An 18,022-nucleotide genomic window follows, 5' to 3' on the forward strand; every position below is an offset into this window, starting at 1 on the left:
TCAAAGCTTGGGTAACATTTGACAGATGTGAGCTGCATCTCACCCCGAAAGAGTAACAATGAAGAGATAGCCACAGAATTCTTCACTTACTTGGAAAGTATCCTTCCCAAGGAAAAACACATGGGAGGCCTTTCCACTGAAGCACGTGTAGCTTCCCAAACTTCTTCTGCACATGTAAGAAATTACTCTCCCAGCAAAGATGGTGGGGACAAGCCAGCCTCTTTGAAGGTGATAATCCAGTGATAAACCACTGATGGGTCTCCTTGAACCCAACCCTCTACTCACACTACACAACGTCTTCTCCCCCCACGGTCCTAGAAGAAATCGAGAAGTTTCTTTAGTCTGATCCCAAGAGTCACTCTGTATGGTTTGGAAACCAATCACGCACAGAAAACATGACTTCAGATTTCAGGAGAATCACTCCACCCCCTGTAAGTATGTCTGAACATTGTCAATCTGAGATCCAGCCAGAATAGGGAGGTAGCAGTTCCTCACGCATGGTTTAACCAAGTCTTACTGAAACTCTAAGATTTGCTGCCTGATTTATTGTAGTTGCTTTGAAGCCATGGAAACATAGACTTGACTGGTGAGAAATTGAAGGAAGTTCACCCCTCTGCATTGTCCCATGGCTTTATTGAACTAGGTAAGGTTACTAGGTGAGGTAACCTTAGATATATAAATCCTTCCCTTGCCCTAACCACAAAAATGAAAATGAGGCGGCAGGGAGATTTTGTCCTTCTATACAGAAAAAGCCTTTGATGTAGTTACTCTGTGAGTTTTGTTAACTAAAGGGGAAAAGTACATATTCGGAGCAATGCAATTATCTAATAGCGGCATATCCTGCACATCCCAGACTCTGTTCTTTGTTGCTCGGTCGTTGCCAAGGAATCTGATATATAACTTTTCATTTTTTTTTAAAGGAAAAATATAACTTTTCATTTTTTTATTTTCGAGAGAGAGGGAGAGAGAGAGACAGAGACAGAGCACAAGCAGGGGAGGGACAGAGAGACAGAGGGAGAATCCAAAGCAGGTTCCAGGCTCTGAGCCATCAGCACAGAGCCCGACGCAGGGCTTGAACTCATAAACCGTGAGATCATGACCTGAGCTGAAGGAGGTCGCTTAACCGACTGAGCCACCCAGGCGCCCCTGATATATAACTTTTAGAATGGAACCATAGTTTTTAGCTCAGGAGTGACTCCCGGGAGCCCAATGCCCCAAAGAGTGAGTACCCAGTGGGGGCAAAGAATGCAAACGTGCAGGTTGTTCACTGCACAAGGTGCCTGTCCCAGTGGCCATGTGGAAGCAGAAATCCAGCCCATGTTCATCTCACCAAGCCACGCACTCTGGTTTGGCTGTCTCTGCCTCTGCCCCTGTAGGGGACACCTTTTGCTAATTCACACAAAGGTATTAGAAATGGACAAATTGCATTCTTGGTCATCAGAAAGCTTGGTTTCCAAGGGAGAAAAAAGCTGGGACTTCTGTCTAGTAGGAATGGGTGATTTCAAGTTGAGACTGCCTCATTCAATATAGGCCTCATGTTTATATGGCCTTTTATTTATTCAGGCTCCCCATTCTACCTCCTAATGATTGCCCTTGCTGTAATCTCTTCCACTTTTGCCACAGTGTGACTTTTGCCACAACCAACTGAGTAGTGATTATCAGTCCAGACACTCACAAGATAAAGGCAGACCTGGGAGGAAGGAGTAGATCTTGCCTACATTGCGAATGCTAATAATTTGTGTTTACGGAGCTGGATGGTCGCTATGTATCTTTGCAAAGGCATGTGCTGAGTGGAAGAGGAGTGAGGGATGGCTTCCAGAGGCTTCCAAACCCAAAGAAAGTGTATTCTAGAGGAACGTAGGATCATAGATTATTCATTTGTTCATGCATTCGTTCCATGGACACTTTTTGAACATCTATGTGCTGGGTAGTAGGTGAGATTTAGACATATACAAACAGAAAAGAGCCTGCTCTTCGGTCCTCAAGGATTTTTGAGAAGAATGATTTGAAAAGAGATCGTTATAATCCAAATGCTAGCCGGTAGCCTTTCACTTCCTTGGACAGTCTAGATTAACATCTAGAACAGAAAAGCAAAGGCATACACACCAGACTGTCTGCTCTACTGGTACTTTACCTTGACATTCATGCCTATAGGAACAGACACAGGGATTTGTTTTTCCGAACTCTTGATAGCCATCCACCTTAATTTCCATGGTGTATTGGTTGCAACACAAAGGTAGGATTTTAAGCTAAATGCACCTTGCTCTGCTAAATCAAATGCTATTTAGATAGTTCTGAGAGTTTTTCCATTTCTATACCCAAAGTCTCCTTTGTAATTACAGAGGATACTTGGTTAGGTCAAGCAAATGTTATCCAGATAGTGCTGTAAACATTTAAAATTCTCTGTAACTCTTATTTGCCTCCTCATTGGCTTCCATAAGCCAGTAGGTGGCACTGATACCTTGGCTTTGTACTTGATCTGCTCAACCACCTTAGATCGAATCGTCACTTGAAACTGCCCCATGTGTGAGATTTCAAATAACCCTTCCAACACACCCTTCTAATGTTACACTACGACTCTAGCTCACCCCGCTTGATCATTCTTTTATTCACCTTTCCAGTTACCTCTTATATTTCTTACTGGGGCTAGGCCAAAACTTCCCAAGACCCAAGTTCCAGAATTCCAAATTCTTTCTCAGAAGGTGACCTCACTTCCTAATTTGCCGATGAGGTACTGAGTTTCTCCAGCATCCTTTCTCTCAATGCCAAAATTCCTCCCTCTCTCTTGATTGTTCACTGGTCTCTTCTCTCCATGGAAGGTATGTACCTTATTCCTGGCCATTGTTGGCTGTCCACCTCATGTTCTGGAACTTTCCCCACAGTGGTTTTCCACCAGCCTCTTTGCCTTCAATCATTTCTTCACATCTCCCATCATCCTCCTGTCTACAAAAGTTCTCCCTAAGCTAAGACCTTCCCAAGCACTGTTCTTCCCTGATGACTGACTCTTCAAACATGTTTTTCCTTCCTACCACTTAGACCCAAAATGGAGAAAACCTTCATAACCTTGACGCTTATGTAAGTGAGTCCGCGTGGGACAGCTTAGCTGTGCACCTCTCTCAAGCCTGCATGCCTCCTAACTTTAGAGCAAGTGCTGGCTTTAGAACAGACGAGAATCGAGGGAGCTGCCCCGATTTTTATGATTATGTAGATGTCCAATTAGTTACAGAAACAACTGTCCCCAACCCCAGCCCTTGCGGGCACAAGTTTCCCACTGCACATTTGAAACCAAAAAAAGCCAGATTCCAAGGACATAGTGGAGTTGCTTTTTTTTTTTTTTTTGGTTGTTGGAGCAGCAAATTCTTGTCATCTGTCTTCATTGCACAATGAAACTAAATGTTTATGACAGGCGTGATATACAAAATTCTTGGAAAAAAATCGCTTGTAGCACAGACTTCAGGGGCCAATATTTTGTTCTCCACCTCATCCTACAAGCTCTTCCTTCTGGTGTCTTCATCTATTATTCAGTCCAAATTATCTTTCTACTGTGATCACAAAAATTCCATTCTCCTTTTAGTTCCTTTCTCATCTCATCCTGTAATAGTTCGAAGGACAGAGAGGAAGGGGTGTCTCCTGGGGAGAGGTGATGTCTCAAAAGTTGAAGACATAGCTTAGAAAGGCATACTTCTCCACTGAAAAATTTACAAGAGGGGCGCCTGGGTGGCTCAGTCGGCTAAGCATCTGACTTCGGCTCAGGTCATGATCTCACAGAATGTGGGTTCGAGCCCCTCGTCGGGCTCTGTGCTGACAGCTGGGAGCCTGCTTCAGATTCTGTGTCTCCCTCACTCTCTGCCCCTCCCCTGCTCAGAGCCTGGAGTCTGCTTTGGATTCTGTGTCTCCCTCTCTCTCTGCCCCTCCCCTGCTCGCGTGCTCTTTCTCTCTCAAAAATGAATAAACCTTAAAAAATTAAAGAAGAAAAAAAAGAAAAATTTACAAGGAAGTGGCTCTTGTTCTACCTCTTGATCACATTGCTCGGCATGTTTGTGTTAACGGATCCAACTTACAAGTAAACTTTATGAAATCATCCAGAATAATAGGTAAGCATTTATCACGTCATCCGCAGCTACCAAACATGACGGAGACTCACATAAGAATAATTTTTACGCAGGGGCGCCTGGGTGGCTCAGTCAGTTGAGTGTCCGACTTCGGCTCAGGTCATGATCTCACGGTCCGTGAGTTCGAGCCCCGCATCGGGCTCTGTGCTGACAGCTCAGAGCCTGGAGCCTGTTTCAGATTCTGTGTCTCCCTCTCTCTGACCCTGCCCCATTCATGCTCTGTCTCTCTCTGTCTCAAAAATAAAGGTTAAAAAAAATAAAAACAAAAAAAAGAATAATTTTTACACATACATGGCCGGGAGACCTTCCTTCCTCCTACAGAAGGGCTAGGCTTTCTTGTGTACTCTGTAATAGCCTTTATGGACTGGAACCAAATTTTTTGCAACATTTAAGAAAACATACGTTGTATACATAAAAATAGTAAATAAATTAATAAACCCATAAGTAGATAGCGATGTGAGCGTGAAACAACTTTTTAGCAAGGGTGATTTGTAAGAGAGAATGGGAAGAACATTTGATGAGACATTAGCCGTTTGGTTTGGGTCAGGTTATTTCAGGGAGGAACCTCGGGATCCTGAATTATCTGGAGGCTTCTGTGTACGTGCTTTGTCACCAGATGCCAGGGAATCATGGAGTGTGACTTCCCCAAAAGACTCTGCAGCCCCAGGCACTAACCAAGTGCCGCTATTTCTTTGCAAGGATGCCAATACCTAGTTTCCAACTTAAGATACCGCTGTGTGAAGACGGTGTCCGTGAAAAGAAATCCATGCACTTGTTACTTTTTACCAGCTATAATTAATACTCAGGAACACTTTCAAATTATATACTAATGAAATAATTCAGTTTTTAAAGCCTCGTTGAGCGTGACATTTTATAGCCAGGCTCAAAGTATGAGGCCGTCCAGGGAGCCGGCAGCATCTTCGCTTACGAGTTTATATAATTGTTCAGCCTTAAAAAGGAAGGAAATTCTGGCACGTGCTACGACATGGATGGACTTGGAAAATGTTAACGCTGAGCGAAATAAGCCGGTCATCAAAGAACAAATGCTGTGTGTTTCCATTTATGTAAGGTACCTGGGGTGGTCAGGTTCAAAGGGCCAGGAAATAGAATGGAGGTTCTTAGGGGCTGAGGGGGAGGGGGACATGAGTTATTGCTTAATGGGTACAGGATTGCACCTGGGGAAGATGGAAAAGTTCTGGAGATGGATGAGTGGTGGTGTGACTATAATAAGGACCAGAACCATATACTAATAATGGTTAAAAGTGTAAATTTTATCTTAGAGATACTGCCCCTCCCCCTTGCCCCAAACAAGTCTATACACCGAGTTTGTTCCTTACCAGGCCAATACTTAATTTTAACCCAAAACCTCAGGATCGTCTGCCCTGTGGGGATGTGTCCAGAGAGCACCGACCATCTTGGGGAGCCAGTGTGTTGAACTGAGTCTTGGGAGATGTCCTGTGCTAATGGAGGTCAGTGGATAAATGGATAAAGCTCACAAAAATGGAGACATCTGGCTGATGGAATCCTCAGGTTTTGTTTCGTTTTGTTTGTTGTTGTTGCTCCCTTTGGGAACTAGAGGCAAACTAAACATCCAGCAGGTAGAAAGAGAGGTCTGTTCCCACAGCCTGGAGGTGTCTGGGAGCCACTGCTGTCCCATTTTGCCCTCTCAACAGTGACTTCCCTTCCACCCAGGCTTTTCTGATCGACCGGACTTCTCCCTCCCGGTCCCCTTGCTTTTTTTAATTCTCAGATGCTCTGCAATGCTACTCTGGTGCCCCCATGGGTTGGCGCCCCCGCAAAAAAAGGATGGATCGTGAATTGTGGATCCAACACACGTGCAAAGGTTTGGTTTCCTCCCGCCTGCGTGTTGTCCAAAGAGCAAGGAATTAAGAGTTGATCCTTTTCGGGGTGCCCGGGTGGCTCAGTCGGTTGGGCGTCCGACTTCGGCTCGGGTCGTGATCTCGCGGTCCGTGAGTTCAAGCCCCGCGTCGGGCTCTGTGCCGACGGCTCGGATTCTGAGTCTCTCCCTCTCTCTCTCTGCCCCTCCCCCGTTCATGCTCTGTCTCTCTCTGTCTCAAAAATGAATAAACGTTAAAAAAAAAATTAACAACAAAAAAAAGAGTTGAGTCTTTGCGTGTCCACCGTTGTTTGAACCCTGACCACAGTCAGGCTGCTAAAAAAAAAAAAAAGGGTATCCAAAGTGAAGCTTTGGCCAACACACTGGAACGTAGTGGTGATATAGCAATCACCACTACATCGGTGAAGTTCCCATTCACCGACACCCGCTGTATTACGTTCTGTTCTATATAACGTTTAATCCAGACAACAGCCCTTTTATGAATGAGAAACGGAGGCTCAGAGAGATGAAACATCTTGCATAAATTAATTCGGCTAGGTAAGTGACAGAGTTGGGCTATGACCCAGATGTGTCTTAGCCGGAGTCCAGACTCTCTTCTGCAGTGTTTCCCTGGTATGGATTCAATTCCCTTTTTGGCGATCCGAGTAGCTTTGCTATTTATAAAAAAAAAAAAAAAAAAAAAAATGGACCTTGAGCACAAGCCTGGTCTGAAGCGTTTGGTGAGGTAAGGGTATCGGAAAGGAATTCACTGTGAAAACAAGTGAACTTTGAGCCGGCACATTGTACAGAGCAAATTTCCTCAATGATTGAAAAAACTCTCCAAATTTATTTTCTCTGAGAAAGTGGCCAGTATTTATTAAAAGGCAATTCTGTTTATCCCAAATTGAGAGTTTTACAAGCAGTTTGGTCTGTCCACTAGATTAGAAGCTCCTGAGAGGAAACCCAAATGGTATTTTTGAATGAATAAAATAATTAATTGGCGCTCTGCACAGGAATTTTCTATACTGCTTTAACTGCTGTCCGAAAGCAAAATAAACGGGCTCCTCAGAAATCATTTATAACCAGAATTATAGTAATCTCTCTCTGCTCCTCCAATTTATATGAAAATCTAGTATAGATGGATTGGTCCTTGTATATCTTTTCCTCAATTAGGAGAATTTTGCATTGCCTCTGTGTTTGTGAAACTCCCTCTAAGTTCTAGCTTAAGGATGCTAAAATTGAAAAGACACTGAACAGTTGGTTGTAAAACCAGACACAAGAGGGGAAAAAGGCATGAGTGTGATTAGTATCTGCAATTATATAAAATAAAGCCTATCATCAAAACTGCGGGATCATGAATACTTCCTGTAAGTACAGTATGGTAGATGGAAATCGATTTATTGCCCATTTGAGGTGTGTAAAATGTCTTGCTGGTCTCTTTATTTGGTGGGCTACCTTTATTATTTCTGAAAGTGAGCCTAGAATTTTTTTTTTCAACGTCTATTTATTTTTGGGACAGAGAGAGACAGAGCATGAACGGGGGAGGGTCAGAGAGAGAGAGGGAGACACAGAATCGGAAACAGGCTCCAGGCTCTGAGCCATCAGCCCAGAGCCTGACGCGGGGCTCGAACTCACGGACCGTGAGATCGTGACCTGGCTGAAGTCGGACGCCTAACCAACTGCACCACCCAGGCACTCCAAGAATTTTTTTTTTTTTAAGTTGATTGATTTATTTTGAGAGACAGAGCACATGCACGTACAAGGGAGGGGCAGAGAGAGAGGGAGAGGGAATCTCAAGAAGGCTCCACGCTCAGCATGGAGTACGACAAAGGGCTTGATCCCACGTCGGCGACATCATGACTTGAGCCGAAATCAAGGGTCGGGCGCTTACCTGACTGAGCCACCAGGGTGCCCAGAGCCTAGAATTTCTACAGATTCTCTAGTGCACTCAGTCCCCCTAGTCTTTGGGTTTGATGCTATCCCAATGCTCCCACCACTTGTGGCCGCAGTGGGACTGCTCCCCTGGGGGAAACTGTACATTATCCGATGCGTTCACAGCGAGGGGACCCGGGGGTCAAGATACAGGGACACAAGTGGGTGACCGTCATTTGAAAGAATGACTCATTTACCTTTTGGAAAACGTCACCGATGACCCGAGGCAGGTCACACTTGGGCGAGGGACACCGAGGCAGACTAACCGAGAAAGGGAATGACTTGGGTGGACAGAGCTCCCGTGTGCACCCCAGTGAGCACTGTGCTATGGAGCCCGAAGGGCTGTTCCGCATCCTTTCACTCTGGAGGTGATGAAGGATGGCAGGTGAAACTATCAGGACCATCGAGCCTTCCCGACGCTCTCGAACTAAACAGGAGTTTTCGCATGCAGATCAGATCGGTTAAAGCCCAAAAGCCTTCCCTGAGGAGCTTAAAACCCAATGTTCTCCGTGGTGGTTGGGGTCCTGGAACACAGGCATGAGGATGAGGCTTGTTATCCTCCACTTTCGTTTCTATGGTGACCCAGGGAGCCTCCCTAACCCACGGTTATTACTTGCTCTTAAACCCTTCAAAGTACAGCTGCTGGCCCGTCCCCCATGCCAGTGCCCCAAGGGAGGGAACATCCTCAAATTATCCTCCTTTTCTTCCTCGGCAGCCACAGGCTGCAGAAATGTTGGCTCCAACTTTCTTTTCCGGCGCTCCCTTAGTCTTTCCTCAAGCCTAACCTGCTGGTCTAAAGCATTGCAGCCTAATTGCTAATTAAGAGAAAGGGGAAGCTCCTGGAAGGAGGAGGAGTTTGCATCCCAAGACCCAGGGCTCCGTCCGTCGGTACGGTAGCTCTGTAGCTAGTAATTGGCTGTAGCTGGTAATTGACATGCAGCGTTTTATGGGGTCATCATTAACACTGCCCGTTCACAGGCAGTTCATGCTGCCTTCTAAGACATCTGTTGGTTTGCCTGGCGATGGGTCTGAATGGAGCACAGCACCCAGAATGCCTCAGCCCCTTAGTGACCGGGTAGGCATTTGATTACTCCGGATGCCATATGTTGTATCGGGAGTGACCAAATTGCGCTTTCTAAAAAGCCCAAGTATGCATATCAAAACCAAGGGGGGCGGGGTGAACCAAAGTACCTGTGTGCCCGCCACAGGCCAACCTAGTAGGAAGCCCTGGGGGTGGGCAAAGACACAAATGTTGGAGTCATCCCCGGCTGGGTTTGATGTGGGCTTCTTTCTCCAACTATCTGACGGGAAGCAAATCGCAGATTTCCCTGACATTCTTCTCCGGAGAATCGCGGACAGTCTCTCACAGGACGTGGTGAGGATCAAACGAGGAAACAGACCCCAGCACCCGGCCCAGCGGCTTTCGGAATATTAGTGACCATTATCAGGTACTGGGGGTAGGTTAGCTCATTGCACCTCCAGTAATCACGTGGGGTAGGGCCGTCGGCCTCATTTGCCAAAGTAAGGAGTTTCAGCATCGAAATGTTGACTCTTGACGCTTGGCTCAAACCCCGGATCCCAGATCGAGCCTTCCCTAAACCCCCCGAGGGCACTTGAAGACTCAATTGGCTACACAGGGTGGTGGCCATGAGGCAGCTACTCTTGCTGACGCTGTGGATGGAGAACAACCACCTCTCAAGGGAAATCAGCTGCAAGATAGCCACCCACGCAAGTTAGTGGTTATAAGCCGCCCTTTGGAGACAGCCTCCTGCATCAGAGAGAAGCAAGGCAGCGCTTCCCTGCGCCCTGCGGCCACGGCGCTGCCCTTTTCGGGCTGCTGAGGCGAGAGTTTGTCAGAAGTAGGTGAACCGTGGGGAGCCGGGGCCCACAAAGCGGCCTCTTCCCGGCAGAGTTTCACCCCGTCAGGTTCTGGACGTGGGGTTCTTGGCTCTGCGACGGAGCTGGCACCACGCAAGCCCTGACTACCTGTGTCTTCAGGTGAGTGGCCGGGGATAGACTTGCTTCCAGGCTCGGTGGGGGTCAGGACAAGTCAGTTTCCTCTCTGTCTCAGGGAGGGTGGAGCCCGTCCACAGATGGTAATGAACACGGGGGCAGGCCCCTGGGTGGCTCAGTCAGTTAAGCGTCTGAGTCTTGATTTCAGTTCAAGTCACCATCTCACGGTTTGTGAGTTCGAGCCCCGCGGCGGGCTCTGTGCTGACCCACCCTACCTCTCTCTCTCTCTCTCAAAATAAATAAATAACTTAAAAATATTTTTTAAAAACGAAAATGGGCCAGTATTGTTAGGCTGTGAGTGTATGTGTTCTGTGTGTGGGGACGGGGTGGGGTCCCCAGCCATGGGGCAGAAGGTCTCACCCCCCAGGTGTCAGAGACAGAGAGTCTCAGGTGTTTCCCTACCTACCAACCCCCTTCTGTACTGCGGACAGTCTCTCCTAGAATGTGAGATTCTCATAAAGACGTCTATATGGTTTGCATTTTATCAGAGTTTCAGACTCGGTCCAGAGCATGGAATCTGGGATTGAAACCTCACTGGGTCCCACCATAGGCAGAATGATACCCCCCACCTCTTCAAGATTCCTGTACCCCCGCCCCCCTCACCCCCCCCCCCCCCCCCCGTGTGCTTAGATGACTGGGAGGGGAGAAACAGGGTACAGGTGAAGTGCATGTATCTGGAACAGGTGTCCTAGATGGGAAACTTGGGGCTGCCTTGTGCCGGTTGTGTGAACTTGCACAAGTAATAGAACCTCCGTCATCTCCTCTGTAAAATGGAAATAATCACAGCGTCATAAAATTGTCAGAAGGGTTAAATCGGTGAATACGTGAGGCGTACTTTAAAAGATAACCGCACACAGTCGGTGCTCCATCAAAGTTAGCTGTTACAGGTCCAGGGGGCACAACCAGGTCTCTTAGATAAGCAGCACAAGAGACTGCACAAACCTTTAGAGACACTCCAAGCTCAAGTCCCTTCTTACTGTATGGGTGGCTTCGAAAAAATTATTTCACCTCTCTTTGGCTTTTAAATTTTAAAGATTTAAAAAATTTAAAAAAAAATTTTTTTTTTTTTTACGTTTATTTATTTTTGAGACAGAGAGAGACAGAGCATGAACGGGGCAGGGGCAGAGAGAGAGGGAGACACAGAATCGGAAGCAGGCTCCAGGCTCCGAGCCAACAGCCCAGAGCCCGAGGTGGGGCTCGAACTCACGGACCGCGAGATCGTGACCTGAGCCGAAGTCGGACGCTCAACTGACTGAGCCACCCAGGCGCCCCTTAAATTTATTTTTGAGAGAGAGAGAGAGAGAGAGCCCACATCCAAAGCAGGCTCCAGGCTCTGACTGTCAGCACAGAGCTCAACGTGGGGCTTGGACCCATGAACCGGGTCTATTTACTGCGTGGTAAATAGAAACAAAATATTTAGGGAAGATTTCATTCCTCCACCACTGTTCAGGGACCACTTAGACGAACGGACTCTAATTTTAGTAACCATTTTATTCACTTTCAACAACTCAACAGGCGTGGTCCTGTGTAATGAGCACCGAGCTGTAGTCTGATCTATTCAGAAAAATGCCACCCCTCTGCCTTTTCACTTGCCACCCTAAACCTACAATTCTAGAACTATTAATTGACTAGAAAATTGTGGGCGCCCCAAACCAATATTTGCCAATAGAGGAACAACTGACGTGCTTTTTGGGTCAGCATTATCCCTCCCTGTCATCATTCTAGTTGTCTTTCGGTGATATTGCTTAGCAAGAACATACACTTGTGACTCTAACTGGTCTTTATTCCACTCTTATCGCAGTGGTCAGGAATTGCTTATGAATTGATTTGTACAACCTTAACATAAACTCAAGAGATGTCTCGTAGGCATTATTAATATCATGAGAGGGCTCTGGCCCTATCAAAACATTCCAGAATGGTAGGGCTCAATGTGCTCTGGTCTTTCCTTGTACCTTGATGCCTTGATAATCTCCTTTAAGCGTCCAGCATGGATCTCTGCGCGCCAACCACCCTGTTGAGAGCCTTGGTCTGGGGTGAAATGGCAGCCTCTACATCCCTCTGCCATATAGACCTGAGAACTTGCCTTTTCCACCTCGTCCTACAGAGACGGAGACCTCCTGTAGAGAACAGAGGAGGACCTTGCGAAAACCCTTCGCGTTCCTCCAGCGACAAACAGCTCTGGGAAGTCTATAGGAGCCTCGAGAACAATTCGGTTCCTCTGGGAGAAGAGCCAGATTGGCTGCAAGGTAGGCACCTCAGTATTTGAGGTAAGATCAAAGTCTCCTCCCTTTGGTCTAACCTCTACACTCTCCTGCCAGCCCCAGCCCCGGCAGACCCTTGGCATCTCCCCAAGGGACCGTAGCACCTTCCTGCCCTGGTTACATTACTGTCTGGGGGTGGGGGCTTTTCGATGTTTCTAGGCAACAGGGGGGCACTCAAGGTAACAGCCTGGGCCCCATAATTGGGGGTCCTGGGCCTTTAGAACTCAATTCTTGGCTTAGGTCTGCAGCTGCCAGGCAGCAAGGCGGGGCTCCGTGTCCTGGGCTCAGGAAGCCTGAAACTCCATGGAAACTCAGTTCCCATGATCCCTGCAGGCCTAACTGGTGAGTCAGGCTCTCCTCCCCTTCCCAAACTCCCTGCAGGGGCTGTCTGACTTGCTTTGACTCCTTTTTGCTTTCAAGGTTGCTCTTGATTCTCCTCTCAACCTGATTTTACACGGTGTGAGGTGCCTGGGGCCCCAAACCTTCCCGGAGAGGGCCGATGCCTTTCTCCTGCTGTTCGCAGTTGGCCAAAACGGTCCGGGACAGGCTGCGGAAAAGCTAGCTGCCTGTGGGCTCGGGGGAACTTGAACGGTCTTTGCTTCTGCAATCATTCAGTGTAATTAGGTTGTAATTTTCTAACGATGAATTTGTGGGAGGCCCCCATTTTCTATGGGATAAAAACAAGCGCTTAACTACGGTAGCATGAGTGACGGGTGTGCACAAGGGCTGAAAGGAGCAGAGGCAGGGGGAAGATCTCTTTGCGGTGTGGGGGGGATTAGAAGCCCAGGCCTGGAGTCAGAGATAGGGAACCTCTTCTGGGAAAGCTAGGTGCTTTCTCGGTGCTTCCACATTAAGTTCTCAGAGCATCTTACAGAGATCAGCACTGCTCTCCTCTTTAATTTTTTTTTTTTTTAATTTTTGTTTGTTTTTGAGACAGAGCGCAAGTGGAGGAGGGGCAGAGAGAGACGGGGTCACAGAATCCAAAGCAGGGTCCAGGCTCTGAGCTGTCAGCACAGAGCCTGACGTGGGGCTCGAACTCCTGGACTGCGAGATCATGCTCTGAGCCAAAGTCGGACGCTTAACCGCCTGAGCCACCCAGGAGCCCCTAGCCTTGCTCTCATTTTAAGGATGAGAAAACTGAGGCTCAGAAAATTTACACAGTCTGCCCCAGGTCGCTGAATTAGTGCTATTTATTTATTCGTTTATTTTATATTTTTCAAGTTATTTATTTTGAGAGCGAGAGAGTGGGCAGGGGAGGGGCAGAGAGCGAGGGAGAGAAGGAATCCCAAGCAGGCTCCATGCTGTCAGCACAGAGCCCATACAGGGCTCGAACCCACGAACCGTGAGATCATGACCTGCGCTGACACGAAGAGTCGGACGCTTAACCGACTGAGCCACCCCAGCACCCCCAAATTAGTAGTGCTATTTAGAAGAGCTAGCACTTACTCGTGATGCCATCTGCTAGGAATTGTCCTGAATGCTCTACACATATCGACTCACTCCTTTAAAATAATAATAACAACCTTAAAATAAGAAAGGGCGCATTGTGAACCACGGTGGCCTCATTTTTCTGTTGACGATGTTGAGGCAGTGAATGATTGAATGAAGGATTATTCTGGTGGCAGAGCGGCAATGTAAACTCAGGGGGTCCGCCTTCACACTGCTCCTCTCACTGGGGTTTTGCCACACTCCTTTTCTCCAGAAAGTGCCGGGAGATGGGGTTTTATTGCAGGTCTGTCTGATTTCAGGTCTCTTGTGCACTTTCCACTACACCGAACATCCAAATAATTGGCAGGTTGCGTGGGTGTATACGTGTGTATGTCTGCGTGAAGATGGGGGTAAGTTCAAGCTCCGCAATCCTGGACAACCCAATCACGCAATCTGGAACTACTGCTTGCCTACTGCTTCCTGGAAGCAGCGTTCGAAGGGCTCACCGTGTACCCTTCACGAGACAGACAGAATCGGCTCCTACAACCAGGAACGTGAGCCGCTGTGGAATCAAGTGTTCAGAATCGAATGGCTACACAGGGAAGCTGGTTCTGATTGCGATCTTCCCAGAGGACAGGGTGATTTCTTGTTCATTTTGGGGTCCCCGTGGCTTTGCTGCACGAATAGAAAATGAGTAGAAAACACCAACTTGATTGGTGCCTTGGGGGGAGAAATTCATTAGAGTTCTTTGTACTGAAACAAAATTGACTTGGGCCCGAAAAAAAAAAAAATAGATACGGTAAGGTGGTGCGTGGGGGGGAGGAGAAAATATTTTAGGAGAGGAGAAGAAAGGATTGGAGGTGGAAATAAGCACCGTGTCTCTGTGACCCAGGCACGTGGTTAGACGGACAGGTAGAAATGGAGTTTGAGCAAGTGAAAAATGAGTTTGGATCGAGGATGTAGCTAGGTCACGAAACCTCAAAGATGGATGAAATGGGTGTGGTTGGCCAAAGGGAGCCATTGAAGATTTAAGGAGAAAGTCGGAGATGGAAACGAATTTGGTGCACAGTCACTGTGGCTAGATGAAGCCGGATGAATTGGAAGGGACAGCTGGGAAGTCAGCTAGGAGGTGGCCTCAGGAGGCCAGGGTGGGGGCTGGAGCTACAGCAACCAAAATGGTGATGACAAGGTGGTTCCCAGAAAACCCGGTCCCAGGATCTCCGGGAAGGGTGGGCTTTTGAGCTCATTCGCTCTAGCTGCCGCCTCCTCCCTTCTCCCAGGGATCAATGGTCTCAGTGACGTTCTAGTCTAGTGACTGCCCAGTGTTTGCATGAAATCGGAGAGGCATGGAGAACTCACTTCTTCCACTTTTGGAAAACTGTATCAGAAATGTCTTTGCACGAGGCCCAAATTGGCTTCCTTGTGAGTGAATTTCCTACCTTGGTCATTTCAAAAGAAAGAAACAGCCGCTCTGCGTGAACAGCATGATATTTCTGGGAATAGTGAACAAGTCAGAACTTGAGTCCAAAGCTCAGACAGGGTGGCTTTGAGCACGTCAGGGAAACTCTGTGTGAGTCTTCTGTGACCGTGGCGGGGGGTGGGGGGCACCTGACATGTAATAAATGATGAATAAATGCTATTACTATTATTGATACATGTTGGGTGCATATAGGAGATGGGGGGGAGGGGAAAGAGGAGTCCAATCCATGGCCTTGAACTTGAGGGAGTAAAGGGATCATAGTGGTATTGTTGGTCTGAGAATGGGAGGGAAGCTGTTTGTGATGATCTGGCAGATGTTTTGAAACTACAACTCCTGGCATAACTCTGATGTTTATATACATTCCACAGGCGATAGTTTGCCAGTGGCTGTCTTTCGGGCCGGCTCAACATTGAGCGGCTGTGTTCCCTCTCTGACACCCTCGTAGCAAGAGTTGATGGGGTAAAATATAGTGCAGGCATCCACAGCCCATCCCGCCCAGAGCCATGCCATAAACGATTGGGAGCTCATTGCATCACTGCCAGATAGAGTGTCATGTTTAGATGCCAAGATGGTAAAAGAAATTGTCATCATCTCTGCACTCCTGGGGAGGGGCCATCCCGTTCGTGGCCAGGATGACCGTTTGGGAGAAAAGCCACGTGTGTGTAGACGCTCGGGCCTAAAACCCGTGCAGAAGAAAGGTAAATTGTCACGGAGGGCTCTTATCGTTGTGGTTTCAGCTGCTTACTTGGACTTTGTGACCATGCTAAAAGGTGTTTTTTAGTCCGGAACCAAGTCTTAGGTAAAGGATGAATCGGTAGCAGCAGGTTAAAGGTACATGCCAGTGGAGGCAATGCTTTGAGTTTGATCGAGGAGTGTCCTTGAGCCAACAAGGCTAAGTGCCTAGTGAGTGAGGTGAGGGCGTGAGTTTGCTATGTTTTTGTGTTCAGGAGAGAAAGCGAGATTTGGAAAGTCTACCTCTCTGGAAAGTCTCTTCAGGTGACCATCAGAAGCTGATCTCCACCTAGGAGATGCCCTTTTCACAGATGAAGGAGCCATCCATAAGCATTTACACGACTTGCCCCAAATCACACAGCGTGTCTTGTTCCTCCTTCTTATCTAACTATGCTGAGGGGAAAAAACAATCCGTGCGGGAATTTATAAAGAGAAATAAAGGCAAAGCAATACCCAGAGACTATCGATGGTGCCGCCATTTTTAGATTGGCAAAGAACCCGATACTAGAAGGCTGTCCTAGTAACATTCAACAGACTACTCCTCTGTCGTAAGTGTCTAATTCTTTATTCTGGAATTTCTTCTTCCCAATCTTGAAATATCTTCTGTAAAGTGGAGATTCCTAAATAGCACTTCAGTCTAATCAGTCTCCAGAGTTCAATAATCCTGTATCTATGGCCCACCAGACTCTATGGGTGGGTACTTTGGAGGTATCTCTAAGTCAACATGTTCAATAAGACTAAGCATGTTAATTCAGTACTCGTATCCCTCATACTCCCCATCTTGGGGAGCACTTACACCATCCAAGCTGGGGAGTCAGTGGAGGGAGCTCCTCCCTGGCCCCACCCTTCCCCCAGTCACTCACAGTTTCTGTCAACCCTAACTCATGACCATCTGACTTCTGTCATCTCTTCCCCATCTCCAGCACCATCACATGACTTCTAGTGCAATCTCTCCTCTGTCAAGTGGGAGATTTATCTTCAACATTGGTCTCCTGGACTCGTTATCCACTCTCCCCATCCCACCCCCGTTCTGGAAACAAAATGATGTTTCACTAATTCACACTTCTAGCCTCCTGCCTAAGATCATCCAGTGCTGCCCCCCACCCCCTCAATACTTTGAGTAAAGCTCAAAGAATGACACATCCTTGCCTCTACTTGATTGGTGTGCAGAAACCAGCTTCCAGGGGAGAGCACCAGCTTGTAGGAATGTGAGACCTTCTCTAGTGTCTCAGAAGGCTGCTCTGACGGGTCCATACGGCAGGCCAGAAGAGCCGGCTTGTTGACCCCCAGGAGTTTCCTTCGGCCAACGATGGGGATTTAGTGTTTGAAGATCTTCCCTCCGTCACCCCTCCAGCGAGCTAACTGAGGCCTGTCTTCTATATCATTTTCGGGTGTTTCCCCTCAGCACTGAGTTTGAGTCCCCTCTGTGGCCGCCGGCTTGATAAGATGACTTGCATCAGCTACTTTTTCTTCCTGATCTCATGTTCTCACTCTACCGCCGGCATTTTCTTTCATCACCCAAATAAACCTCTTGTACTTGAATCTTTGTCTCCAGTCTGGCTTGTGAAAGGGGGACACCTGAGACCCATCGCTAGGTTCTGGCATTCCCAAGAGACTTTGGGTTCTCCAAGCCCACGGTGTACTCTCTCACTTAAAGTATCCATTTGGTTCGCGTCTGCTCCCTTGTCTCTTTCCCAGACAACATTCTGGGAAACTCTTTACCACTGAAAGCTGCCTGCACTCTTTCCCCTACTACACTGTTATGCGGCCGAATTGATTTTTTTTTTCAGTGCTCTGTGGTGCTTTGTACATATTTTTAACTTATCCTACATACCCACTGGTATTTCTCCCCACATGTGTCTCCTCCACGGGGTTAGGTGGTCTTGGAGATCAGGAATAATTTCCCACGATCTGGACCACCATTTGCCACGCGAAACAGCGGTCAAAACGTTTTGGTGAATTCATAGGTGGACGTGATTGAGGTAAAGGGATGCCAAAGAGTTACCTGGCAGCTGATCGCTCCATGGAAACGTCTGTATTAACATTCAGCGTAATTATTCAGCACCCCCTACACGCAGGCACCGTTTCGGGTATTGAGATACAATAGTGGGCAAAACACAGGTCTCGTCTCTGGGCGAGCTTACATCACAGCACAGGAGTTGGTAAATGATAAATACAATAAACTCGCAAATTTTGTATAGTTCGCATGGTTAGAAGCTAATAGAAG

At 47.5% G+C, this 18,022-nt stretch overlaps 1 protein-coding gene across 10 annotated transcripts in view; it reads right to left on the minus strand.

The window, feature by feature from the left end:
• Positions 1-18,022, minus strand: part of PCSK5 (proprotein convertase subtilisin/kexin type 5) — a 452,241-nt gene that overhangs the window by 103,141 nt on the left and 331,078 nt on the right. The window lies entirely within an intron of this gene.

This window comes from Acinonyx jubatus, chromosome D4 (genome assembly GCF_027475565.1).
Source record: "Acinonyx jubatus isolate Ajub_Pintada_27869175 chromosome D4, VMU_Ajub_asm_v1.0, whole genome shotgun sequence".
Classification (NCBI taxonomy): Eukaryota; Metazoa; Chordata; class Mammalia; order Carnivora; family Felidae; genus Acinonyx; species Acinonyx jubatus.